At 44.6% G+C, this 16,667-nt stretch overlaps 1 long non-coding RNA gene across 1 annotated transcript in view; it reads right to left on the bottom strand.

The window, feature by feature from the left end:
- Window positions 1–525: 525 nt before the first annotated feature.
- Window positions 526–16,667, bottom strand: part of LOC138749752 (uncharacterized) — a 31,470-nt gene continuing 15,328 nt past the window's right edge. The window contains exons 4-6 of the long non-coding RNA XR_011348853.1: window positions 6,517–6,723; window positions 2,362–2,579; window positions 526–1,309 (exon numbers count right to left, since the gene is read on the bottom strand). This is a non-coding gene — a long non-coding RNA (uncharacterized lncRNA). The remainder of the gene's footprint in view (window positions 1,310–2,361; window positions 2,580–6,516; window positions 6,724–16,667) is intronic.

Raw genomic sequence — 16,667 nt, 5'->3', positions numbered from 1 at the left:
ACAGTCCGACCGGTCCTCTGACTTTGGCTCCGACGCAGAACGTGGACGGTCGATGTACGCCGTCTTTAACCTGTCAATGGAAAGCGTGTCAGCTTTTCCATTCCTGTCAATTACAAAAATCTTCAGGTGGGAAAGGACTATCATAAACAGGCACAAGAGGTTTGGGAACAGCATCACGCCGAAGGAATACGAGTACAGCATTGTAAACCATTCAGCACATAAACTGCAAGTGATGTTTGCCGCGTAGACATAAATTTGAGTAATCTCATGTATTCCTTTGGCATGAAGGAACTAAAGGTTCACGTAATACTACATTTAGAATGTAACATAGATGAAATTCTTTAACTCTGTCTACCGTAAGGCAGACAGAGAGTCACCACTTTGTCCAGCGCCCCTCACAGAAACCTACAGCACATGGTGTTCGCAGGTGGACTCCCCTCCAAGTACTGACCAGGCCTGAGCCTGTTTAGCTTCTCAGACTATTAGGCTTTGTAGAGCTCGTCGAAAGAACCAAAGACTTGTTGATCCAAACCAAGGCTTTTATTAGCAAAAGACCGGAGCTCTTCACAGGTGGCCGACCAGTCCGGAATGATCCGACCTGGCTAGGGACACACCCCTTTAAGGCCCAAACAATAGGTGTGGCTTAGCTCTCAGCCAATCGCTGTAAGCACAGTCTAGATACAGTAACTATATACACTATGTACATTGGTGATAGATCTGTACTATCACAGGCTTCTATTCTAAACGTACAGGAGTAGAATAAAAAAACTGTAATAAAAGCAAAGGTATTTACCGTCGTTCACATCTTAAACCCCTTTCACACTTGCATCCCATTAAATCAGCCGTTCGGCTTGGCCTTTCACTGTAGACCAGTAGACCACTCCTAACCAGGTTACTGAATGCTTTCACACTTGCAAGAGTTTATCCCCAGTGTTTGGTCTGTTCTACCTTCAGTAGGAAATGCCTGCAATATAATTTCCCGTTTCACACTTGCCTGATCGCAACAATGGCATCTGCGGGGATTGAACTGGGGATTGAGGCCGTCAATCCCCATCATGAGATGACATCATCTGACGCTGTCGTTGAGCAGATATTGTTTTCACGCTTGCCACTTTAAAGGCTGATTGGCCGTTCGATTCCTGGGATCACTGGCAAGTGTGAGAGGGGCTTTAGAGTCTCAGTATGTCAAATATTCAAGATCTACGTACTTACAAATTCATCTTCATTTGATGAACCTGCTGGAAGGCTGACAAATTGTGACTAATTCTATCTGGGACTGAGGCCATGTTCCGCTACAGCACATACGTGTCTAAAAAAAGATAAAGATTTAATTGTAGGACAGCACACTTACTATTTACATGTTGTGACTTTAAGACTTGCTGACAGATTAAATGTTCCAGGATGTGCTATTGTTGAGAAGCAGGCACACCACATGTCTCTACTCTAACAGAATCACAATATAAACACACACAGAGATACAGATAAAAGGCAAGGTAACATGTGGTGAGGTACATGACAAAAATGAATTTAAATTCCCCTGTGCCACAGTGGAATTTGAACTAATGCCTTCAGAACATTAGTCCAGGCCTCTGGATAGTGGTCTGGTAACCTAATAATGAGTGCCTCTTCATTCATTATTAATGTTTACTTAATTTGCAAATTTACTGAATTGGATTTCTCCACTTTGGGGAGGTGGTTAGGCATTCAAGGAGCTGGGAAAAGAGAACTGTTCAGACTTGGGTTACCTTAGTGTAGGGTAGCAGGCAGTGAGTGAGAAACTGGATCTACAAGTGAAGTATCCATGGCATTTCCTTTTAAAGAACACTGCGCGCGTTCCTCTTTCAGGAGGCCGTGCATGGTTCTGAGCAGTCCTGTCCAATATGTGGGTTGTGGCATTGAAAAGAAGCTCAGCAGTAAAGCTATTCTCTTTGTAGTGATACACCACTAGCCGACTGCAGGGGTAACCTGTGTACCTGTAGGAATAGCACTGCAGGACAAGGCAACACCTGGCCGGCTGTCAATCAGCCTACCTGAATGGACCAAGCCCCACCGAGTCAGCTGCCAATCACCCTCCAGGATAATAAGCTACATCCGGCCCCTCAAGGTCAGTCTCAGAGCCAGCACAGCTACTCTGACAGCCAGCTCTGTGGAATAAAGCCTGTTGAACAGACTATGTTTTGTGTCTGCTTTTCTGCTTGATAGCACATCACACAGTTAATCACATATTTGACGGGTTGTAATGTCCACTTCAGCAGTGGATTGGAGCAAGAGGGCTGACCACACCAGACCACATAGAGAAACCTTGGACAATCACTTGCTCATTTTGACCTCCATGTCTAACATCCTCAATTTTCTGCCTACCCTGCACGCAACAGCGATCGCCCTCCCAGAACTTGCAACAATCATCTCCGATCAAGACCCTGGGTGGGGTCTGGTGCAGCTTTTGTGCATCGCACTCGAACCCAGAATCTGCAGATCTTCACTCCTGGACAGGGCCTTCCATCCGTGCATGGGTGAGCCTCCATCTTAGTTGAATGGTCAATTGGCTCCTGAGCAGGAGAAAAACTGCATCTCTTGATCTGCCAAGTAAACAAAGTATCCGTTACTGTTTTCTGATGGTCTTTCACTGAACTTTTACGCCAAAGGAAACAATGGTACTAAATACACATGTAAATTTGAGATTGACTCTTGAAGTCTGTGTTTCTCGGCTCTTTAATCTCTGATAATGTACACCAGATGGTGATTTTCTTTGTGCTGTGCTACATCAGGGGAATAAAACCAGAAGTGCTATAAGCAAATGCACCTTTGTTTCAACCGCATAAATTGCTAACGTTTAGCTTACATCGGATGTCAATACTTTCATCTTAAAATCAATGAAAGGGAGCAGGGATATAAAAACAATAAATCATAAAATACTACATAATACAGATTAGCTATAACAACAAACACCTAGGAATGTGCCAACACAGTAATCCCATCAGAGAGTTCAGGTAATGCAATAAAAGCATTCAAGCTTTACTTTTACAGAGGATGGCATCATTTGACCCCAGTGATTGGATTACAAGTTTGTAAATCACTTGAAGAGATCCATTATCTTCCAGTTCATTTAATATATGTCAAATGCAGGAACCGGTGCCTTTGTTCTTGCTGAATTTTAGACCTGTTTTTGATGTTAAGTGTTATTCAGAGCAAGCCCGAGATATTTTTGGCTTTGTCCCGCTCACAGTATCTCAATCCGGCCGATGTGGAAGGAGCAGCCAGATGTGACAACGAAGCCTCCCCTTTTTTTTTGTCCAGAGCAAGGCTGAACCCTCCTTCGGGGAAATGGAACAAAAGCCACGTCTGAAAGATTCTTGAGAAAATCAACAGCTGCGCACAGCTGAGGTGACGCTGACATCTTATCTGGACGGATCAGTTTCCAGGCTGTGCTCAGCGGAGCAGGCCTAATCCTGCTATCTTTTCCATCTGTCTGGAAAGTTCATTACTTTCTAATCATTCCTATGGCCCCTGTCAGGGAGACCTCTGGGGCCATCAGACTGGAACAAAGTGATGGATCAAAGGTAAAGATCCTTTCCTCTGTCAGGAAACCTTCCTTTCAATCAAAGTGCCGCAAGAAACTTATTGTGAAGCGGCAGCTGGTGCCAGTTTGGGCTAATAAAAGGAAACACTTTAATGAACATAACCTTTACTATATTTCAGAGAAAAGGAATAAGAAACAAAGAATCCCATTACCGAAGTGCTTGGAAACTGGAAAGTCTCCCATGCAATAGACAACGATGTTAGCAGCCAGTGTTGTTATTAGCCCTTTGACTGAGTTAGTGGTCATAGTTATACAGTATGAAAACAGGCCCTTTGGCCCATCAAGTCTGTAGACTATCATGCACCCACTGATATTAATTCTACACTAAACCCATTTTATTCACTCTTCCACCCTATCAGTCCCGCCTCAGATTTTTGTCACTCATTTACCAGTCAAGAGCAATTTACACTATTAATTAATCTAATAGCCTGCACCGCTTTGAGATATTTGTGGAAAGTCGAGCACCTGGGGAAAAGTCAGAGGGCAAACTTGCAACCTTCACACAGAAATTGGAGGTCAGGATAGAACCTGGGCCATTTCCTTGCTCAGGTGGCAGCTTTAGTAGCTGTGCGTCAAAACTTGGGAGGCCTACATCTTTGGAAGTGCCATGGCCCCAACGTGCTTCGAAGCTGCCACAGTTGTCCCCGTGCCGAAGAAGCCATCTGTGTCCTGCCTCAATGACTCTTGCCCTGCCACACACTTGCCCATTGTCATGAAGTGGTTGGAGAGGGTCGTCATGGGGCACATCAAGCTCCTGCTGTCCCTGTCTCTAGACCCCCTGCAGTTCACATACAGATCCAACCACTCTACAGATGATGCATCACCACTGCCCTCTATCAAGCCCTCACCCACCTGGAAAACAAGGACTCGTATGTTCGAATGGTGTTTATTGACTTCATTTCGGTATTCAACACAATCATACCTGATAGGGAAGTTGAACCTGTTGGGTCTAAACACCTCCCTCTGCAGTTGGATTCTTGACTTCCTGTTGGGGAGACCTCAGGCAGTCCGGATCAGTAACAGCATCTCCAAGACCATCTCACCAAGTATGGTGGGCCCCCCAGGGCTGCGGGCTTAGTCCACTGCTGTTCACTCTGCTGGCCCACAACTGTACAGCTAAACACGGCTCGAACCACATCAAGTTTGCTGACGACACAACCATGGTGGGCCTGATCAGTAAGAATGATGAGTCAGCGTACAGAGATGAGGTGCAGTCGCTAATGGTGCAGAGCCAACAACCTGTGTTGGAACATTAATAAAACAAAAGAGATGGTTGTTGATGAGGAGAGCCCGGGTGGACCATGCTCCGCTGACCATCGACAGCTCCACCATTGAGGTCGTCAAGAGCATCAAGTTCCTTGGAGTGCACTTGGTGGAGAACCTCACATGGTCCTTTCACACCAGCTCCACAGCCAAGAAAGCCCAGCAGCACCTCGACTTCCAACGAAGGCTGAGGAAAGGCCATCTCCCACCCTCCGACCTCACTACATTCTACAGAGGATTAATTGAGAGCATCCTGTGCAACTGCATCACCAACTGGTTTGGATGCTCAGACCGCAAGACCCTACAGAAGATAGTGAAGTCAGCGGAAAAGATCATTTGTGCGCTCTCTTCCTACCATGAAGGACATTTACAACTCTTGATGCAGGCAAAAGGCAATAAACATTGTGAAGGACTCCACACACCTCTCAAGTAAACCATTCTCCTTTCCGCCATCTGGAAGGAGGTATGGCAGCACTCAAGCCCTTACGTCCAGATTGGGCAAGAGCTCTTTCCCCAAAGCCATCAGACTCCTGAATTCCCAGAACAATTGGGGATAGGGTACCATGAAATGTTAATGCACAAGTCCTGATATTGTCGCCGAGAGACGAGTGTGAATGTATGAAAGCAGCAGCCACACAAAATGCGATCAATAGCCCCAGTCACTTTTACAAAACCTGTGATTCTATAAAAAATAATCACCTACTCCCTCATCTGACTGGTACCATTGTCAAAGGAGATGAACTGAACTGCCCTGGCACTCAACACATTTGTCACTTGTCTTGTGGTGCAATGCATGCAAATTGACTAATCTGTCAGAAGATTCAAATACTTTCCTTAACTGAGACTCTGGCTGTTCTCTCATCTTTCTGTGCTTGTAGCGTGAACATGAAGCTTAGTTTTCCCTTCAAAGGATGGAACAACAAAATGATGAGTTAGAGAATCTTCCCACTACGGTTCAGTCTTTTTAATTTAACTTCATATATATTCATTAACTGTCTTAATGCCACATTTTAAACCCGTTCCTTACCCAAGGTAAGCTGTAATTTATTCACAGTCCACATGCATTTTGTGATTAAGTATTCCAAATCTGCATTGGTGATGGGAAAAATAATTTGATCAAACTATCATCTTGTCCATTTCTAACACCAATAACCCACAAAGTGAAACGAGGGCATGTAAGACAAGAAATCAAAATCTAATTACTTTATGACCTTACAAATCTCGACGCTCAACCAAATTATACCAAAAGAATCCATGCCTTTTAATTCAAAAATCACTTAATTAAATTTTTCTGATATTTCAAGTTCTTCGAACTAAATTTTCACTTAGCTGTGTTATTTATGTTACATAATTAAAAGCTTGAATAATTTATATATTTTTAAACCTCAAATTATAAATGGACTACAGCTCAAATTCATAAATATTGAGCACTTAATTAAACAGGTCAAAAAGCCTTGTAATTCAAATGTATATTCCATTGTAGCCCAAATTGTTTGGAGGCATCTTATATTTTTGTCTGGCAGGGAAGGTGGCTGTTCATCCCACTCAGTGCATGCCAGCCCTCTGATTCCCTCACTGACTTCTGTGTCACCCATTCGCTCTCCCTTTAATTCTGCAGAAAACCATTCACACTGGGGAAATTTACATTTGTCGAACACCCATCAGCAGCTTACCTTAGAGACGTTGGAAGAAATCCAAGCACCTCTCGAAAACCGACGCAGTCACAGGGAGACTCCATACAGACAACATCAGGCGTCGGAATCAGACCCTGGTCATTGGAGCTTTGTACATCCAAACTAACCCCTATTTCACTGCAGCGTCCAAGTGATGACTTGAATGTACAAGAACACTAATACAGTAGAACTGCCAGTATTCAGCACCTATGGGGATTAGTAGACACCAGAGAAGTGAATTTTCCGGTTGTTTGAGATTGTGCGCTGTGTGATTGGCAAATTAACGGTTAGTTGCGCCAATTTTAAACCCATTTTTTTTAACATATTCATTTTTTAATTCCAGATAATACTGTATATACTTAGAAAGCAGGAGTCTTAGAATGGCACCAAGGCAGAAAGGAAAAACCACAGGGGAATTGGACGGGGTTGCAGGTTGAGGCAACGCTGTTTTTTGACAGAGGGTCAAGTGAAAGTTTAGATTATGGTGAGGTTGGTGGAATCTTGAGATGAGGGGGAAGGTTGGGGCATTAAAGGGGCACATAATATCTTTAAGTTTATCGATGCAAACAAAGCAGCATACTCACAATTACAATTCTGATTGGACAACGCAGTCATGTGATGTTAAAAACAATCCTCTGGAGAAGCTCGTAAAAATACAGTGCTGGAGAAACTCAGCAGGTGAAACAGTGTGCTTTATATAGCAAAAATGAAGATACAAAACCAGCATTTGGGGCTCAGGCCCTTCATCAACTTATGACAAAATGTAGGCAGGTGTCCAAACAAAATGGTGGGGGCTGAGAGGGGTAGAGGGAGGAGCACAGTCCAACAGGGAGGCGGAAAAGGGAGGGAGGGGACATCTGCAAACAGGGGGAGGGGGGATGGCTCTTTGAATGGAGAGGGAAGGGGATGGAGAGCTGGAGGAAAGAAATCAGAGGGAATGGGGAATTGCAGAAAATGGAGAAGTCACTGTTAATGCCCTCCCTCCACCATTTTGTTCGAGTGGCCACCTTCATTTTGTCATACCTTGATGAAGGGCTCAAGCCCGTGACATTGGTGTTGACTCTTTACCTTTGCTATATAAAGTACATGGCTTAACCTGCTGAGTTTCTCCAGCATTGTATTTTTACTTCAATCACAGTGTCGGCAGACTTTCATATCTTACTCCACCGGCAAAGCTCAGTGGGTCGAGCACCATCAGCAAGAGAAAAGAAATAATTGATGTTTCGGGCTGGAACCCTTCATCAAGTCAGGGGTCATGATTATAACAGTGATCAGTCACAAAGGGCCTCAGAGTAGGATATATGGAGATGCCCATGGCAAAACAGATATCCATTACTGACAAGGTCCAGATTTGTTCCCCACCCTAATGATCCTGCTGGATCATCTCATGGATCGTTCAGGAATGGACTGTTGTTTCAGGTGCAAGTGAATATTTCAAGCGAGGTGGCAATCGGCTATCCAGCAAAATCATCTGATGTACCAATTTCCTTGAAACTTCCTGCCCCACATCCACAGTTTGGCATCCCACATTCTTGTTCAGTGCCTTAACCGGGTCCAAATGGCCGACCCATCTTCCAGGGGGTGCTTTGCACCCCATCTCCAGACCATATCCCTGACAGCCATAATTCACACGAATTGCAAGACTTGGGACGGTGTTACCAATTTTTTTTAAAGCATCTTTAACCTGGACCCCACCTCCACAGTTTCTCATGGCATATTCAATTTGACCCTTGATATTCTAGTTGTTTAAAATCGCAGGAGTGTGAACATATAAAGTGTGAGCAAGCAGGGATTCTCTTTAAACTTTCAGCCAAATTATAAATCCCATTATCCCACATGCTTTATCTGCTGTGCATGTAACTTAGCTATTCTCAGCAAGTCTCCGGCTGAAACATATAGTTTACAAGCCACACTTGAGTTCACCTGCCAGCTTATATTAGGCAAATCAATAAGCACTTGTGAATAACAATGAGGCTGTGGGTTAGGAAGCATGCAGATTTGGTGACCGCTCTGTGTAGTGATTATTCTTGTAAAAGCAATATGATTGTTATCTTCAAATGTTTCTGCAGCTGCCTAGAACATGGGCCAAGTCACAGTCGAAAGTGCAGGCATAATCTTCTTTTTCAATTGACTCACTACCTCTTGAGAAAATCTATGCGTAAAGGCTCTGCAATTGAACCGAATGCAATTCCATATGGCTTGTCAAATGAATTTTTTAAACTTAAGTCTTAGACCTCAAACTGCCCCTGAACCAGAGTTTCAGAAATGTAAAAATGTTATAAGTTTGCCAAAAAAAATCATGGAGTATGAATCCATGTAAACGTTTCTTAACTTAAGTCCTTAGACCTCAAACTGCCCCTGAACCAGAGTTTCAGAAATGTAATATACAAGTTCGCAAAAAAAAATTATGGAGTATGAATCTTAAACTTGCAGGACACAAGAAGTTTAGAAAAATTCACCCTTGGAATTGGGCTTTTATGACAAGTCACCCGGCACCACTTTGATTCAAGTTGTCAGTGGTTCTCAACCTTTTTCTTTCCACTTACATCCCACTTTGCCATCAGTGCTTTGTGATTAGGAAGAGATTGCTTAAGGTGGGATGTGAGTGGGAAGGGAAGGTCGAGAATCACTGCTCTCGACCCAATTGTTCCTGAAGTATTTTGCTGGAGAAAAATTGTCGTTGGCCCATTTCCTTTGGGGTTATGCACATAACGAATCAATGAGGTACAATTAAAACAGTGGTTTCCATCCTTTTTTCTTTCTACCCACATACCACCTTAAACAATCTCTTCCTAATCACAGAGCACCGATGGCATCGGGATTACTTAAAGTGGTGTGTGAGTGGAAAGAAAAAGAACCACTGTCAAAGAGCATTCACTACATTCCTACCATTATAGCAAGGATCTTATATTATACTTCAGTGAGGTCTATTCTTCAAAACAATTTCTGGAAAGGAAGGCTTCCAAGGTATACTCTCACAGTCCTTCATTTAATTATGGGTCCACAGCACCATTCCAGGATCCACATTGTTTGCATTCCAATTTTTCAATAGCAACATTGCACCCTTGTGGACTGGTCCATCTTCAGCAACTCCAAGTGTATACACCTTCCAGTACATAGAACAGTGAATAAACCAAATTTATTGCAGGATGAGGGCAGAAATGCCTCCTTATTGCTTTAGTTCACATCACACTAATATAAGTGAATAAAACTGCTAATCCTACATTGTGTAAATGAGTTGGTGATGATATCTACATTGGGTCACTGATTTCCTGTTCAAAAGTCTGGTCCAGCACATGTCTGCTTTCTGCATTTTAGTTTTGCAGAGGGTAGCATACAGATTATACTGGAGGAAATCAGCTGGGCCTCACGGTGGCCATAGGAGGTAAAGGTATGCAGATGGTCCCTGACGTGCATCCAAGTTCCATTCTGACTGACCGGACAGATCTCAAAATGGCCGGCACGTTCTTAAACTGGAGCCCCTGGACTTTGTCTATGGCCCAGCCCACCTGGCACTGGAAAGACCCATTGTCCACCACCACCTGGCCTGTGCTCACCTCCCCCACCTTGAACATTGGGTCCACCACCGCGAGTGTTCTGAAAATAGAAAACATTCGGTAGCAGCGGAGTCTCAGTGCCCTCCTGGCCTGTGGCTGCCACCATGTTGGTCCATCAAAATAAACAGAATTTTGATCGTATATACACATGGTTGTAAGTCGCATAGGTCATAAGTTGGGGTCCTCAAGTATTACTGACGTTTCGGCCCTGAGCCCTTCTCCATGGAATAGCAAAGAACTGGAAGGCATCAGAATAAAGACTGAAGACTGGCTGGGGGAGAAATACAGACCAACAAAAGGTGTTAATTGGATCCGATAAGAGTAGAGGTGAGAATTGATTTTAGCTCTTTAAAATGGAATCAGAAGCCCCTTATACACAGTAAATTGGCACGTCAATGATCTGTGTTTAAAGTCAGATCGGGTTGGATCAAGGCATTCACACTGAACCAAGAAAAGCTGGTTCAGTGCAACCTTTTACACAGGAATCTGGTATCCCAGTGCAAAAGGAGGTATTACAGTGTTGGTGTCCCAGGAAGGTGTGCAAGTCTTTTACACAGGAGCCAAAGCAAAATGCATCATCTCTGATATTACCTACCCCCACCACCCCCCGCGTTTTGTTGTGTTCACACAGAGAGGAAAAGGAAGAGAGAGAGAGAGAGAGAAGACCATTTCATGTCATGCCTCCACCTGGAGGCTGGCGACAAGAGAGGATCTAAAACTTAAAACTTATCTTTCATGAAGCAGCCCTAAAAGGCTGCTCCAGCGTCCAATTCATATCCAGAGGCACCTCATAGCACCCTCCAGAGCCTATGGAGGTGGGGTGACTGGTGCCATAGCACCATCCATCCTAAATATGCAAAGAGCACTGGCTGTCTTCCCTACCCATAATCTCCCATGCAGCAGAAACTGCTCTGTAGTTTCCCAGAGCAAATCCAGTTGCATGGGGGATTATGGGTAGGAAAGACGGCCATTGCTCTGCCATGTTTTGAGCCACTGAGCGTGGCCCCAATGGCTGAAATGGCCTGGTGTGGCTGTCACAGCCCATACCAGCCACCCCCTGATGGCCATTGCTTCCCCACCGGTTTGTGCTACCCCGAGAGCTTCCCGCCAAGCCTATTTGACGGCTCCTGCTGCCTCGCTGACTGTTCCTGCTGTCCCGCCGGCCCCCGCTGATGACTCCTGCTGCCCCAACGGCCCTGCCTTGGAGGGAGAGGGATGAGTGAGCAGATGGGTCATGGCCTGACGGCCTCATCAGCCTGACCCTAACCAGCTGCTTGCAATGGCTGTACATTCAGGTCAGGCAATGGAGTGCAGCGCTCCACTGATTATCCTTCCCCGAGAACGGTTGGAATCACCGCCTCGGAGCCAGCTATGGCGCATTCAAGAAGGCAAGTCGCAAAGAATCTCTGCCTTTACAAACTGGTGTTTTTCCTGCTTGAAAGTACTAGAGAGGAAAAAAAAACTAAAGGAAAGGTGACAGGGAGTGTAATGATAGAGTGCTAATTATAGTCCTGACCACTAGAAGGAATTAGAGACCAGTTGTACCAGCTAGGAGTAGATTTAAAATGGATGCCTCCATGAGGTAGTGAGTTCTAAATCTAATAAATTATAGTTGATATAAAATAACTCAAAGTTCTTTATTACAATAAAAGAAACATCACATGGTACCAGGAGTGGAAGAAACACCAGGAGTGTGCAGAGTGTGAATTAGCCATTGGTAGCAGAAAACATGGAGTATATAAAGAATCCTGATGCTGCCAATTGGACTGGAAATGTCAACCATAAGTTGAGGGTTGTTCAAACAACAATTTATGCTGTACCTGCAAGGCATTGGACTCAATAGCAAACCAGATGCATGTAAGATTGTACTGCTACTTACTGAGGAAGGACCTCAAACACTAGAGGTTTTCAACACATTAGTTTTTGCTGAGGCAGTTGACCTATTGCTGGAGCTATAAAGGAGTTGCACTAACTGCTTCGCCAACTGTGCCACCATGATATTTGTTTTTATGTTTGTGTTGAAATTTACATTGAAATTAATACTGTTTTAGTGTCATATTGTTAGATTAAACATCTCAAGGAAAGGGGACGTAATGAAAGAGTGCTAGTCATAATCCTGACCACTAGTGGGATGTCTCCTCAAGGTTATGAGTTCTAAAGCTAATAAATTATAAAAGAACCCAAGTTTCATTATTACAATTAAAGAAATATCACAGGGGAAGAAGTGGTGTGGGGAGGGGGGTGGTGTTTAAACATAAACAGTAGATGTCTACGTTAATGCCATCCAGTTGGAGGGTGCCCAGGTGTTGTTCCTCCAAATTGTGGTGGTCTCAGCCTAGCAGTGCATGAGACCCTGGACAGACTTGCTGAGGGGTTGTCTGTTTCCTGGACTGACAACAGCCAATACATTGGATGCAAGGTTGAAATGGAGGAAGCCCAAAATTTTGTCAGCTGTTTGCAGTTCAGCATCAAGCTCAGCTTTTTTATTTCAATTGAAGAGCATTTCACGAGGAGCATTCCTGCATACCGGGTGCCATGCAGACAAAATGACAAGCTAAGTGGTACACTAGACCTGCTAAGAGAACCCATAACCAACAAATTAGATCAAAGCTCTGTTCTGCCACATCCGACCAGGAATGGTCAGAAGATCACAAAAGAAATAGGCCTATTGGCACAGTCCGCCATTCCAATTGTGATGTGATCCGTGCTCCCACACACACCCACTTCCCAGCCTTTACCCTGTGACCCTTATGTCCCGACTAATCAAATACCTGTCAACCTCTGCTTTAAATACACCTAACAGCCTCTTTTCCACAGCCACATCAGTCAACAGGTTCCAAAAATTCACAACCCTCTGACTAAAGAAATTTGTCCCTGTCTTTGTTTCCAACTGACACCTTTTTAATTCTGAAATTATGGGCAGTGCAGTTGGCGTAGCGGTTAATGCAACACCTTTACAGTGCCAGGATTGGACCTGGGTTTGAATCCCACACTGTATGTAAGGAGTTTGCACGTTCTTCCCACGTCTGCATGGGTTTTCCCCAGGGGCTCCAGTTTCCTCCCACCATTCAAAACGTACTGGGAGTGTAGGGTAATGGGGTGTAAATTGGTTGGCACGGACTCATGGGCCAAAATGGCCTGTTACCATGCTGCATGTCCAAATTTAAATTTTAAAAATTTTATGCCCTTTTGCCAGTTTAGATTCCAGATTTATTGTCTGCCAAGGATTCCTGGCCAGGTTTCTGAGTCTTTACCGACGCGAGCGTTGAAGTCGCCAAGGATGACAACATTGTCGGCTGTAGGGGTGCGTTGGATGAGGTTGCGCAGATCAGTGTAGAACTTGTCCTTTTCTGCTGGTTCCGCCTGAAGGGTTGGAGCATAGACACTGATGAGGGTGATGCGTCGTTGTTTTGAAGGGGGAGTTGCATGGACATGATCCGGTCCGAGTGGCCTGTCAGGAGGTTTTCGAGTTTGGAGGCAATGGAGTTCTTGACCATGTTTAGTGTATTTCAGAGTTTAATACACACCTCAAAAACCAACTGTGAACTCCATTGCAGAGATTTCTCCAGTCTTAAAAAATTTTCTACTAGAACTTTTCTTTCTGATCTTCAACCAATGCTGCATCCCCTTTACTCGGCCGCAGCAGGAGTAAATGCACGCAGGCCAATTCTAGGGCGCACCACTCCATAAATGTGGACAGCGGTCATAGATTTCCAGAAATGGTTCGACCTAAAAGGGGAGGCAGGCCTCTTCAGCCCGGTTAAGCAACCTGCATAGGAGAAGGTCACTCCGATATAAAACCTCGCTGCCACGTCCCAGCTTGCTTGGCCACGGCACACGAACCATGGGTGTAAAGGGTGGGGCCAGTACTACGCACACTGCACTCCACCTAAAACAGCTGATCCCAGGGGTTTCAGGAGATGTGTCCGTGAGGCAGTTTGCATCCTCGAGCTTTGCTTGGAGGTTTGCAAGGAAGTTTCCTCTCACTACGTCTGACTGCAAGTTTCCAACATTGAACCTCTTTCTGGGGGCTCCACTGTTCTTGAACTTTGGCTTGAGGTGAAGGTTGAGCTTGCAGCGAACAAGCCGGTGGTCAGTGTGGCATCACGCGCTGGGCATGACCCTGGTGTGGAGCACATTCAGAGCCAGCTCTCCAGCGCATGATGCCCTGCTTTGCGGAAACTGCCAAAATGTTTGGCCTGGAAGTCAGCCTGAAGAAAACTGAGGTCCTCCATCAGCCAGCTCCCCACCATGACTACCAGCCCCCCCACATCTCCATCAGGCACACAAAACTCAAAACGGTCAACCAGTTTACCTATCTCGGCTGCACCATTTCATCTGATGCAAGGATTGACAAAGAGATAGACAACAGACTCGCCAAGGCAAATAGCACCTTTGGAAGACTACACAAAAGAGTCTGGAAAAACAACCACCTGAAGAAACACACAAAGATCAGTGTGTACAGAGCCATTGTCATACCCACGCTCCTGTTCGGCTCCGAATCATGGGTCCTCTACCGGCATCACCTACGGCTCCTAGAACGCTTCCATCAGTGCTGTCTCCGCTCCATCCTCAACATTCATTGGAATGACTTCATCACCAACATCAAAGTACTCGAGCTGGCAGAGTCCGCAAGCATCGAATCCACGCTGCTGAGGACCCAACGGCGCTGGGTGGGTCACGTCTCCAGAATGGAGGACCATCGCCTTCCCAAGATCCTGTTCTATGGGGAGCTCTCCACTGGCCACCGAGACAGAGGTGCACCAAAGAGGTACAAGGACTGCCTAAAGAAATCTCTTGGTGCCTGCCACATTGACCACCGCCAGTGGGCTGATCTCGCCTCCAACCGTGCATCTTGGCACCTCACAGTTCGGCGGGCAGCAACCTCCTTTGAAGAAGAAGACCGCAGAGCCCACCTCACTGACAAAAGACAAAGGAGGAAACACCCAACCCCAACCCACCAATTTTCCCTTACAACCACTGCAACCGTGCCTGCCTGTCCCGCATCGGACTTGTCAGTCACCAACGAGCCTGCAGCAGACATGGACATACCCCTCCATAAATCTTCATCTGTGAAGTCAAGCCAAAGAAAAAAGACATACATGACATCACATACAACCCTGAGATTCCTTTTTCTCCAATGAGGCAGAATTACTACTTATTGGTAATGCAAAAAAAAACTGTACCAAGCGTATACATTAAGCAATGAAGAACTGTAAAAGCATTCATTTCAAGAGAAATAGTGGACAAGAGTAAAGAGGTATTGATGAGGCTGTATGGGGCACTGGTGAGACCTCATTTGGAGTACAATGCTCAGTTTTGGGCGCCTTATCTTACAAGGGATGCAATGATGTTCGAGAGAGCACAAAGATTTACCAGGATGATTCTTGGAATACAAGGGCTAACATATGAGGAACATTTCGCTGCTCTTGGACTGTATTCATTGGAGTTGAGAAGAATGAGAGGGGATCTTATGGAAACATTTTGAATGCTGAAAGGATTGGACAGAATAGATGTGAATAAGATGGTGTGTGAATCCAGGACAAGGGGGCAGAGTCTTAGATTTAGAAGGTATCTATTTAAAACAGTTGAGAAATTTCTTTCGTCAGAGGGTCATAGATTGTAGAATTCATTGCCACAGATAGCTGATCATTGGGGAAGTTTAAAGGGGAGATATATAGATATCTAAAAAGGGATATGGGGGAAAAGGCCAGAATTTGGAACTAGGTGTGAGAACAGTTTAGCTCAGGGTGGATTTGCGGAGCAGACTGGATGGGCCAAATGGTGTTCTTCTATTCCTTTTATCTTGTGATAATGAATGTAAACAAACTGTGCAATACAGCACACATGTCAAACTCAGGCCCGCGGGCCAAATTTGGCCTGTGATATAATTATATTTGACCCGCAAGATCATATCAAATATGCATTAGAGCTGGCCCATTGGCCGCCGCGCCAGTGTAGCGCATGCACAGCTAATACTACAAATCCCAGAATGCTTTGCAAATGCGTTGGCGCCTGCCCCTCAGCCCGCTAATCGCCCCCACCTCCTCTCTTTACTTGCATTAGCATCTGCGACCTGTCGCCCAACTCACATGTAATAAACCCCTTACGAAAAATGGCCAAATGAAAGACATAAACCAGGACCTTTCAAGACAGGTGGGAGGCAAACTATATGTTCATCATTTTAAAAGACAAACCCGTTTGTCATTGAAGCAAGTTGTTATTTTTTTGACTTGTTGGCTTGTGGAAAAAAAAATACATTTAAAAGGAGCTTAAAGGCTATAGAGAAATATTATTTATTGAATATTTTATTTCTCATTTGTTAATGCTTCTTCAAGAAAGAGTTTAACCAAAACTATTATTAAACAGTTTAAGAAAAAGTTTAACGTTACATATGTTGAAAGAAGAGAAAACATGCAGATGTTGTTGAAAATTTTCAATAAATAATTAGTTTGGCCCATGATTTAGTCCAAAGTTTTTAATTTTGGCCCTCTGTGAATTTGAGTTTGACACCCCTGCAATACAGGGAGAATTTAAAAATCAATAAAGTGCACAACTAAGAGACCTTAAATGAGTCTCTGATTGAGCTTGTTG

This window comes from Narcine bancroftii, chromosome 14, assembly GCF_036971445.1.
Source record: "Narcine bancroftii isolate sNarBan1 chromosome 14, sNarBan1.hap1, whole genome shotgun sequence".
Taxonomy (NCBI): domain Eukaryota; kingdom Metazoa; phylum Chordata; class Chondrichthyes; order Torpediniformes; family Narcinidae; genus Narcine; species Narcine bancroftii.
Note: the sequence above shows the minus strand (reverse complement) of the source record. Positions and strands in the feature narration are given on the sequence as shown.